We start from the raw sequence: 10,588 nt of genomic DNA, 5'->3' as shown, positions 1-10,588 counted from the left end.
AAAGCCTGGTTATTGTTTTTAAAGACCTATTGAAAGGAGAAGACTGTTCTTAATTTTCCCTCATAATCTCATTTCAAGATGTGCCGCTCAGAAAGGTCCGTCGGAGAGAGGGCCCTGTAGTTTTCTCGTTACTGTCCCGTTTCAAAGCTGGAGGACAGAGAGGTCTGTAACCCTCGGCGAAGCCGCGGCCGACGTGGGGCGAGATCCTGTGGGTCCCAGCCGGGCTCGTTCCTTGTCCCGCAGTGAAAAGGGCTGTTAATCCGGCGCTGTTTGCTCTGCGCACCACACCCCTGCTTATTGCCCACAGTCTAAATTACAGAGGCGGCCAGACTTGCTTCCTGTTAGAAACAATAGCCCTGGATGACACATCACATCATAACGCAGGAGGCGAAGGGCCGGGAGGGCTCGGTGGCCTCGCTGCCAGCGGGGCCACGGCGGCGGGACCCCCGGCTCCGCGCCCGGCACCGCGGGGCGGCTGACAGTGGGCTGTGCGAAGGGTTTGCTTAAAGGATCTCCGACGAGGGGACGCTTCTCTGCGGGAAACGTCCTGAAAAGAATAAGCGTGGACAAAACCAGCGAGGGTTTATGCTAGCGAGAATTGCTATAGGGAAGCTCGTCTGTAAATCTCCAGCTGTCTCAGGGTCTGAGACGTGTTTTTCTTTATTTGTACCAAAAGGGTATTATTTTGTTGCAGTAAATATTTTCGTTAGGCAGTTTTTCAAGGACTGTGTGATCTAAGACTTCAGTTCTTCAGGTTCTTGCACCTCACCTAGGCAATGCAGGGGACAGCCACAGCTGAGGTCACTTGTATAGCATGGCACGACTGAGAAGGGCTGTATGGAGCAGGAGAGTCAGGTAGCCCCTCTGCAAACAGAGGATGTATGTAGACGATGTCCCAGGTGTTTCTCAGCCACTATATCGGATCACGGCCGAAGTGCCACGGGGGACCCGTGTAACCTACCCAGCTCTTCCGTGTGCAAACAGGTCGGTGTCCGCCGTCGCCCCTGCCGTGTCCGCAGTGTCTGGTTAACAAGTGCCAGCGCAAGTTAGGTGCGCACGGAATTGCCGTCCTTTGAAAACCTGGCTGCCAGCGACAACAATTTGTGATACTTTCGGGTGTATCAAGACACATTCATTGAATGGGTGCAAAAAGCTGTGGTTAGTTATTGAGGGGGCGTACCAGCTGCCGAAATAGGAATTGTCTTTTTCTCGCTCAAAATGGAGCATGTCTTATACCCGTGCTTACAGGCGTGAGGTGCCCCTGCGTTCGGTGGCTCATACTGCCCTGGCATTGGCCGAACGGTGCAGCCAAGTGGGGGGGTGAGTCGGGCCTACAGTTATTTGAGCGTGGCCGATCAAGCTGCACGTGCAAAAGCGATCTGGGCAACGGAGCTGGAAAATCAGTAGGAGCTCTTTCGCTGTTGGTTTGAGGCGACCCACGTTATGGAGGTGTTCCTGGGCCAGTATTAAGGCTTATTTTTCAGGGGCTGCTGGAATGCTGGGAAACTTTGCGCTTATTTGGATTTTAATGTTCTTTTGTTCTGTTTTCTGACTCAGAATAATACCTTCTCCCTGCAAGCTGGCTCTACAGCTGGAAGAGGGTCACAGCATCAAAGTTAATCCAGTATTCCAAAGATTTACCTCCTTGATACGGGTTAGGTTAGTTTCCGAGGGGATCTCAGGCATACCTTGGGAAGGTTCTCCCTCCCTGTTTTCAGCCTTTGGGATCAGATTACATCTGGCTCCGTTGCTTTGTCAGCCTTTAGATAATTTACTGTTTCCATCTCTTCCAGCATGATCTATATGATCCTCCCCTGGGACATTTTAATGTGTGGAATAAACTCCCCCATCTTCTCTGGTGAACACTGAGGCAGATCATTAACTGTGGCCAAATCTGCCCCTTTTTCTCAGTAAATTATCCCTTACTGTCTCCTCCTTCCTTTCCTTGGTTTTAGCTAACAACCTCATGAAATGTCTGACTCCTTGCTTTTTCTAGGGAGAAATTTTAAACAAAACCACATTCAGACACACAGAGAGGCACAGACACACACACAAAACACGAACAATGCTCGCTCACAGACAACCAACAGCGTGCTCACAGAGGCATGCTTATATAGAGATACAATGACGTAAATCAACACCCAGAAGCATTTATTAAATTACCCAGATATATACACAGAGAGACAGGCAGATGGGTTAAGGCTGCAGGTTTGCTGGTGTATAAACAAAAACCAACGCTTTAATGCCCCCAGGAGAGTATTTTGGAAAAACAGTGGCAGTAGGAGCACCAGATATTAAAGGTGATACCTCTTTATTCACTCTTTTGGACTAATTGTCCTATCCTAAGAAATGGCAACTGCTGCTGCACACCGAGTGTTAGCCCGTATGCTTCCATCTTCAAAATCAGTCTGAAAACAGTGTAACAGTCTTTCCCAAAGTCATTCCCTGTTCCCAAGTGATGAATGATTCCAAGAACTGCATCCCTAAACTCCTGCTTTTGGTTACTCTGGATAGCCCCTGCCTTCCTTTTTTTTTGTTTCTTAAAAACGTGCAAACAAACTAAGGAGCCTGCCATGATTGCCATAACTCTGCTTTGGATATTTATTCATTTACAGGTGCTCAAATCCATTAACGCAGAGCTGGTTCTTTGACCTTCCTTCCCAGCTGGCTGTATCCTGTGTGGTTTAGGAAATGGATCGCTGTATTTCTTGTGCATGTTCACGTGAAGAGTTAATCCCAGAACTCCGGCCACACAACTCCTGCTGTATTAAATACGCTTCTCCCTGAATGCCCACTGTCCTTGGGGTGTGGGGCATTAGGAAATACTGCAATTCAGTAATGAATGGTACTTGGTTACCCCCCACTTACTGCTAAGCTAGCTGTAGTCTCCGTAGATGACGTTGAACTGTGGGATTCACCTCTATCTTCAGTATGCTTATACTGAGTTATTGTTTGTGTGATATGATGCCTTTAATCATTCCCTGCTAAACCAATTCTGTTACCTCTAGTTGCCCCTTCCTACGCAGTACGTCATTCCCACTAACTTCACCCAACGTTTTCTTCCTTTCTTGTCCTGCTGTTAAAATGTGGATATTGTTTAGAACTGTTGTGATCTTTGGTCTTGACTTGCAGAACAAACGAGAGGCCGTGTCCCAGCTGGCTGTGCTCACGAGCAAGACCTGGTACTCACAATGCCTTTCTACTGCCACTGTTGATAATGATAACCCAGCCCGACGCTGTGCCACACACCTTGCAGAGACCAGCGCCCACAGTGCCTCCCTTTCTTCTCATCACCTGTGTGGATGTGGTAAACAAATGTAAACTGATATCTGCATTGGTGCAATTTGCTGATGGAGTTAACCAATTCACAAGTTGTTTTTCCACTGACAGCTGTACCATCCCTGATACTCTCAAGGTCTTACTAAAGGCTTCAAGAACTTGTGCTGGATAGGTGACTCTTTTTCTACGCTCTCATATTCTTCCGCGGTTGTATCTGTAAGTTTTCCATAGCATCAATCAAAAGATCAATCAAGGTGTACTCCTTTCAGCCTACTGCTTTCATGCTATGAAAAAAATAGCCTTATATACTGGAAGGCAAATTGATAAATCATAGAAAATGTCCCCATTTTGCAATCTTGTGATAGCCCAGAAACTCTGATATCTGTGGTCAGCCACAGCCTTAGGCACTGCCAAAGCTGTATGTATTTCTTTGCCTGTTTCCCCCTCCTTTTTTTTTTAACTCCTAGTTATGATGTTTGACGCATTTATTGTAGGCATATAATACAGCCTGCCCATGTGGGTGAAAGCCACCATTACTGACCATCTGCTTTCTTCACAGAATTCTCCAAATGTCATCTTCTTGCTCTGCTCCTTGTCATCTGGAGACGGTCCTAAGTGAATCACTGCCATTCCCTTATTTGCTGTTTCCCCTTGGACTGCAATGCTCCGAAGGTGTTATACTCTCAAGAAATCAGCCGTGCTCAGCTGAGGGACAGGTGGAAATTGTTAATATACTAAGGTGTATAATTATCAAAGCATACCCAAACAACCAATTCCTTTAGTTGTATCTGGGAATATAAAAATGACGAGAGATAACAGTGCTAAATTGATGCTTCTCTCTTATCCTTTATATTTGTTTCCCTAGACTTCTTAGGCCAGGGACTGTCTTACATATATGCATAAGGTGCTTAGCACAAACAAGCTACAAGCGCTAGATGGTGTGCACTGTCATTGGATGGGGGTTCCTACTTCACTTTTTAACTCTGCTCATATTAAGGTTATGTTGGAAAATGACTGAGGTGGGAGAGTTTCATCTACCTTTTGTGTAAGATAGTTTATTGACGTTATCATAACATGGGAGTTTAATAATAAAAACAAGAATTAAGGATATTATTTTATCTTTGTCTTGCTCCAGTTCTTCACCAGCAAATCTGTGGATGCTAATCCTGCTACTAATGTTGATGCTCTTTCCCGCTCTGTATTTTTTTTCCTGATCTTTTCAAAAATAATCCAAGTCCTTCAGCATTTCTTCCACTTCTAATTTCATTTCCCTGCTGTGTAGTTTCAGTGAGTGAAAATATACTTCCCTAATTTTTGAACTACCTTTTTCTTTCTTAGCTGGTTCTCCTGTTTTGGCGAAACTTCACCCTGTTATGGTAAGTTTACAGCTCTGCATCCTCTCCCATTTCCCTTTGTCTTTTAATTCTTATTTGTGTTATGGAGATATTTTATAAGCGTTACGACTTAATAGTGCATTCTGGACTGAAGAGCACTCCCAGCTTAGAATGACTGGTAGGATGCGACCTACTGATGAAATAGCAAATATTAGCTGGGGGGGTGGGAGGGCGAGGTAACAGTAATGCAAACAGTTTAACAGAAATAGTGACTCTTCACTAAGTGCAGCCAAATGAAAGCTTTTTACATGCATCTTGATGGAAATAAGCACTAAAGGAAAAAGAGATGGGAGCCTGACGAGGTTTGTTGGGAGCTTTTCTTTTTTCCAGGGCTTTTTCCATGCCTGGGCATGTTGGTAGCCCTAAAAAAAGGTAGAGGATGGTGAGTGGTAATTTTACCACTTATGGCTGCTATCATGAAGGGTGAATGTATGAGGATGACAGCTGGTATCTTAGCTGCATTGATAGGGTACAGTGAAGCAGAGAAGACCTTTCAGGCTTTTTCCCCTCCCTTTTTATCTTCTGTTTCCTTTCTTCTTATCCACTTGTCTGTTTATTTTAGATGCCTCTGTGTTTCTGTGTGTCCAGTTCAGATTTGGACTTGAGATCATAGACTTCTGACTTCCTCTTTCCACTTAAATAAATTCCTTCACCTCAGCAAGTCTGTTAATGCTCCTTATATTCAGATAGACTTTACCTACTTTGTATAGTGCTTCATCCTTACAAAATGCACTAGTATCAGATCAGGTAAAAGTCAGATTGGAGTGCTATTCAGATCAGCAGATGGCAGGCTCCTTCCAGCAATTGATACCATCAGCTTCATCCTACACATCCCTGTATCAGAACATCTGATGATGACAGGTGGAAAAAAAGTATAATTTTTGCATCCTTAAAAGTGTGCATTATGCTAGTAAGGAATCAAAAATACCTTTGTCACCAGAGTCTGTGTGGAGTACCGTTAGCCCCTCAGTGTAATGTGTATCAGCTGGGAAAACAGGAACGCAGTGACTGAGTAGTGCTGATAACAGTAGAAATCTGAATGTCAGAGACTGAGATTTACCAGTTCACATCCAAGTTTGATTTCCGTCTTACTATTCCACCTGTGAAGATTTCCTCCAAAATCAAATATGTTAGGCTCAGACAGTGGGGTGATGAGAAATTTGGGGAAAAGGAAGAGATGCTGGTAAATGCAATCTTAAATTTATGTAAGTATCAAATGGTGCCCTAATCAAGCTCTTCCTTCCCCTAAAGTGTTTATGAAACTGCTCCTTACAAGTTTTTTTTTTTTTTTTAAACCTTTATCTAGTTAGGTTTTAAATGTTCATCACTCCTGGGAAACAATTCTGTTTCCCAAAATTGTATGTGTCCTCCTGAAACAACGGGTGACAAATTTAAACAAACTTCAAATGCAGGCCTTTTAGCGTTATTGATGCAGCATATCTTTTATGTTTTATATGTCTGCTTGAATTTGTTGTATTCCCCAGTTTCACCAAAGAATAGTTTTGAAGTATTTTTAACAATGCAGCATTGTTATGAAAATGAGCTGACTAGTGAGTCTGATAGCAGGAATTTGCTCTGAGTCAACAGTGGCAATTTACAAGCATTGACTAATGAACTCCATAATGCGCACAGCACCTCTGTGAATAAGGGAAGAAAGCTCCATTATCTCTAATATGCATCAAGGATTCAAATATTAGAGGCACAGATGCCATATAAGAATCTGAACAGGTATTGAATCCAAGATGGGAATTCCTGGTGCTTGCTTCTCTGCTTGAGGAAAAAATGTGTTTCACAGCTCCGTACAGACAGGTCTCAGAGACATGTTGTGCAGACAATAGCTTTTTAAAAAACAAAACAAAACAAAACAGAAAGCACTAATGTGGTAGGCCCTTACAGCCTCTGAGAGCAATTTTTAGTGAGAGACAATAAAAGCAGAGTTCTTTTCTCCCTCAGACTGGAGAAAGTGTGCCAAAACATCTGTTAATATTCTAGCGTTCTGTAAAACAAATTAGGAATAATTCAAAGGTGGAGTGAGGGCTTATTTTATTCCGTTTTTCTTTTTTCCCTTTGAAAGTGTACGACAAACCCAGCTGGGGCTGATCTCCTCTGGGGAGAGTGATCTTTCCTCTGTGCTTGAGGCACCTCAAGATTCACACCTGGCCCTTGCCACAGCTGCTCCTTCCCTCCCCTCATTTAGTTTGTCGTGTAATGCCACTGCGTGGATTTACTCTCATGCAAGGTGCCTTTAGGCAACACTTCTCTCCTGTGTAGGTTCTGGCATCTCACATGCTTTCTCAAAGGTTTTTCCAAGCCCCCCAACTCCTGTACAACCTGTGTTACGGCTATTGATAAGTACCATGAATTTCCTGTCTTCTTTTCCTTCAGAATATCACCTCGTTTCTGGTTTTAACGCATGGTTATAAATGGGTGGTACTGAGTTGAAGTGCCAGCGCTCCTGCTTTGGCACGCAGGAGGGACCTCCTGCAGCACCCTCGATGGCCTTGAGTGTAGACAGGCAAGATACCAAATATTGGAAAGGCAGGAAAAGTGTGGTTTTTAAGACTGGAGTCCCAGCTGGAATTTGCAAACGGCTGTGTTTATGGGCCTTCCTGGTTTAATAGGCTTATAACTGAGCAGATGAATATTCTTGCTTCTAATACAGATCCCAACTTAATTCACATTGAGGAGGGGGAAAAAAAGAAGTCTGAATCGACTTCTCTATTGCTGACCCAGAGCCAGTTCTCTGCTTTAAACTGCATGGCGGGGATATCCTAATTTTTCCAGTCTACAGTTTCTTTCAGTAAGTGATGCTTCTATTTACAAAACCTCATTTAAAGGAAAATAGGAGTGAGTAACTAGAGCAAGATAAAAAGAACTGTAAATGAGAGGGCAGAGTTTAGGAACGGGGCCCTGGCCCGGCAGGCGGATCTGAGGTCTCTTTCTGCCACTGACCTCTGATCAGGAGGAAATGCCTTCACCTGTGCCGGCTTCCCTGTTAGATCCACTCTTATTTTGGTCTGATTACACTGATGTTTCTGCGGAATAGAAGTCTCCTTCTCTCCCCCTCCCTCCCTGCCTCTCTCTCCAAATGTGACCTGTAGCTATGGGCCCTGACTTAGGTAGAACTTCCATTTGGAATTAATATCAACAATAATAAACAAACCACGCAATTTTCATTTCCAAAGCCTTTGTTTCTGTTCTAAGCATCTGGCAAACATTGAAGCATGATAATTATCGGGACTGTTCAGCACAGAAACGAAGTGTTTCACAGATAAACTCATACATCTCTGAATTATTCAAAATGGATAGCATGCCCGTGAATACCTTGTGAGTAGCTAAAGATGTACATTGTCATTGATATGCTATTTATTATGAATTATTTGCTTAGTGTTTATTATATGAACAAATTATGTCCCTCCTTCAAGATAAAATTCTAATTGTATTTGCTCTTAAAAATTAGATTCCTAGGAGAAAAAAAAAAAAGTGCAGGAACCCCTCAGCATAAGTTTGAAATATAGCCAAGCATATATACCTGCAGTGTCTACAGGGCTGCATGATGCCAGAAGAGGAAGTCTGGAAAAACACAAAGCTAGAAAGGCAATTGATCCACCTTCTACTTGGTGTAATTTATGTGGGGTATGAGAAGAGTACTAGTTTTAATGTGTTCAGCCTTGGGTCACATACCAACCGTTTACTGCATGTTGGATGGTAAAGTGCATTTCAGCAAGTTGTGCAGCAAGCAGCGTGTTTCAAGTTCACTTGTCTAGACAGGGTTTTTGGTTGCCCCATTCTGGCAGGCAACGTGAGATTTCATACCTTGATCGTATCATTATGTGCTGAGTTTACTTCAGAGAGAACACCTGCAACCCTGCAAGAGTAAATTCAGTGAGAGTTGCAAGTGCTCAGTACCTCTGAGGATTTAGACCTCTGTTCTTGGCAGGGGTTGCTAGCAATGGCACTGCCTGGTGTGCTGTGCTTTTGTAATATCTCACTGGATCTCAACACTTTCAAACTGTGAATTTCCAGAAGAGGTGCGGATCCTTTCAGGTCACTCAGGCATGTTGTCGGCTATATACCATATACAGCTTTGCTTTTTTATTACCTTCTGTGGAACATGAGTTGAAAACATCTGTGCTAATTTACCAGGAAATTCACTTGAAATCACCAGACTTTTTACATGCAGTCCTCTCACTAGCAAACAGCTGTCAGAGATGACAATTACAGCAGATTTAAAGCAGTGGTTTGAACAGGTGGCTAGTTTGCACAAACTTTCACCAAAATAATTACATCGGTTGCAGTTCACACTTACTGAAGTGTTGGTACAGGTCATGCGTGTGTGAATACTCCTACTATTGTCACTATTATTATTTGTACCAGAACAGTGCCTTGGGTCAAACAAGAACAGGTCTCCCTTGTACCAGGCATCCTAGGAACTCACAGTAACAGCCAGTTCGTGCAGTAAAAAGCTTACATCCAAGTAAAGGTGTCCTTTTAAAATTTAGTTTAGAAATTTTTTATTTATTGCAGATCCACACTTATTTACAGGTATGAGTAGATCGGATTTTATTTCAGTGTAAATGTGTGCGTCATTCATCCCTAGCAGTAGTATGGTATACAAAGCTTTGTGGGAACTGTCTGTACTGTTTAGTGCATAATGACCAGTCAGTGTGATTAAGATCAGCAGGTAAGTAATCACCAGTGCTATGAGAGAGTGACAATTTTAGAAGGGCTTTATACAAAAGATTTTGTCTTACCGTTAGTTGTATCATTCAGGTCATTACATGAGTATATTTCTTCTAACCTTAGCCAAACTGCATAATTTTGTGCATCATACTGTAAACTGGCACTTGTGAATACTCTGCAGACTTCCTAGGCTTGTATAAATCATTTTGATGCTAACATTCAGCAAAAGCATCCATAGAATTTAATAACTAATTGATATGTTACTGAAATCTTCCTTCCTGAAAGTGTTCAAATAGCAGTTCTCCTGTCAAATGCATGCCTATTTCAGCACAACAGCTCTATAATATAACATGTGATGAACATGCTCACAAGAATTGTGGTCCATCCAGTTATGTATTCTCTTTGCCAGCAGTTAGTACAAAAGGTTTTATGGCAAAAACTCCCACACCCTTCCAGTGGCAGCTCACCTCTCAAACAGATAACTCGTGTGACTAAATACTAGCATGAATATCACATAAAAGCGTTTTCTGTTGCGCAGGCTCATAACTCCACTAACTGCTGGCACCTCTTGGCATTATGATCTCTCATTTGAGAACTGTTGCACTAAAAGAAGCTGCCGGAACCTCAATTGCAGGTATACTCTGCAAAATAATCTGCTTGTCATAGGTACCATCTCTTTCCCAGTCTCCCTAAATTAGAGATGGGTTTAAACTTCAAAGTATGAGGTTTTCTACTTTCTCTAAATGTTTTGCTAGTATTAGGTAAAACAGCCTTGTAAATCCCTTATAAATTCTTGACCTCAGCAACAGCCAGTGTAATGAGTTCCACAGTTTAATGGCAAGTACATGTATTTTATACAATGTCCTTTTTTTGGGGGGGGGGTCCTAACCTGCTTGCTCAAATCAGGAAATTGCAAATGAGATCTGAGCTCCAACAATACCTTTGCCTGCTGAGGGGGGAAAAAAAAGTGGATAAATGATACCACGATACTGCTTCTCTTTGTACGGCATCCATATTGCACACGGCATGACAGAGCCCTTGGAACAGTTTAAAGGTCTTAGAAGGGAGTTTTTTGGGTTTTCTTTTTTTAATAATTGTTCTGCCTCTTGGATTATCAGAGGATATTCAACATCCTGCGCATCGCAGTACCATCTGGGTGCCCCGGCTCGTCCCGGACCCTCACGCTGCTCCCGGCGACAGGTGCTTCAGGGCAGGGTTTCAGTTCCCGGCAC

General features: G+C 43.0%; 1 protein-coding gene across 1 annotated transcript in view; it reads left to right on the top strand.

Moving 5' to 3' along the window:
- Nucleotides 1–4,611, top strand: part of GAN (gigaxonin) — a 59,495-nt gene extending 54,884 nt beyond the window's left edge. Inside the window, exon 13 of the transcript XR_011143296.1 lies at nucleotides 3,133–4,611. The gene's annotated coding sequence lies outside the window, so the exon portion shown is untranslated. The remainder of the gene's footprint in view (nucleotides 1–3,132) is intronic.
- Nucleotides 4,612–10,588: the final 5,977 nt, after the last annotated feature.

The sequence above is a fragment of the Struthio camelus genome, chromosome 10 (genome assembly GCF_040807025.1).
Source record: "Struthio camelus isolate bStrCam1 chromosome 10, bStrCam1.hap1, whole genome shotgun sequence".
Lineage (NCBI taxonomy): Eukaryota > Metazoa > Chordata > Aves > Struthioniformes > Struthionidae > Struthio > Struthio camelus.
This window is presented reverse-complemented; position numbering and strand designations above follow the sequence as displayed.